Here is a 1,186-nt window from a genome sequence, read left to right on the forward strand (position 1 = left end):
CCCCCCGCTGCTCCTCGCTGGGGGCCAGGCGCCGAGCAGGACGGGGGCTGGGCGCTGCAGGTGAGCTCTGGCCCTGAGGGAGTCAGACTGGGGGCTCAGGCTGCAGCCGTCCCAGGGCCCTGGCAAGTACGGACCACTGCCCGGAGCCTGGGCCACCGCTCTCCCCCAGACAGCCCAGGGGTCCGCCAGGGGCTCCGGCCGCGTCCTGGCTAACATCTCCACCTCCAGACGAGCCCAAGGCCCCAGCGAGGCTCACAACACACACACAGCACCCCTCTCCCCGACTTCCCAGAATATCCGCACCATTCTGCCCAGGACACAGGCTTCCGCCTCCGCTCCGCACCCCTTCTCACCCTGCAGATGCTCCCCCTCCAGGCACAGGGCACCACCTCCAGGAAGCCCTCCTTGATGTCCAGGTCCCGGCGCCCTTGCCACACTCACCCAGGTTACCCCTTCTCCTTCCCTGGCCAGAAGCACGCGTCTAAGGAGGCACTGGGCAGAAACGGCACATGTCCTAAGAAAAGTCTAAGAAGCCCCAAGTGTCTCCTGGAAACAAACCTCTTCCTCAGCAGAGGCTCCCAAAGGAATATTTGCATCGAGGCCCTGGCCTCTTGTCCCATCCTGCTCCCTGCAAGCTCTGCGACCTGGGGCAGGTAGGCTGAGTCCTCCTCACTGAGGTTCTGCTGGGCATCGCCCACATGCCTGGCCGTGCTGGACACCCGGACGTAGCAGCAAGGACAACACGCCCCCCGCCCCCTGCCCACTCCAGAAAAGCTTCTTTGGCTGAAACGCCTAAGACCTCCAGGACCAGGGGAAACGGGCACGGTGGTGGAGACCTGGCTCCCAGCCTCCGCCCTCTGCCAGGTATATCGGCCTCCTGCTGCTGTGCAACAAGTGCCCCAAGCTTAGCAGCTTAAACAGCACCCTTCATTATCTCAGTCTGGAGGTGGGGTGTGGGGTGAGTTCGGGGGTTGGGGGTTGTGATCTTCCTGGAGGTGCTGGAGCAGGTCTGGTCCAGGCTCACCCGGCGGCTGGCAGAACTCAAGTTCATGCCAGTAACAACCAGGAGCCTTCCCAGCCCATACCCCCGGCTGGGGGACCCCGCAACGGCCGGTGGGTCCTGACACTGAATCTCTCTGACCTCGCCTGTGCCTCTTCCCCTCTGCGGAGCCCGACAGCTGCCCCG

General features: G+C 64.5%; 1 protein-coding gene across 1 annotated transcript in view; it reads right to left on the reverse strand.

Annotated features, from left to right (window-relative positions):
- The window catches only part of ASPG (asparaginase), a 23,438-nt gene that overhangs the window by 18,276 nt on the left and 3,976 nt on the right, over window positions 1-1,186 (reverse strand). The gene's annotated exons all lie outside the window — the stretch shown is intronic.

This window comes from Bison bison, unplaced genomic scaffold (genome assembly GCF_000754665.1).
Source record: "Bison bison bison isolate TAMUID 2011002044 unplaced genomic scaffold, Bison_UMD1.0 scf7180017864302, whole genome shotgun sequence".
Lineage (NCBI taxonomy): Eukaryota > Metazoa > Chordata > Mammalia > Artiodactyla > Bovidae > Bison > Bison bison.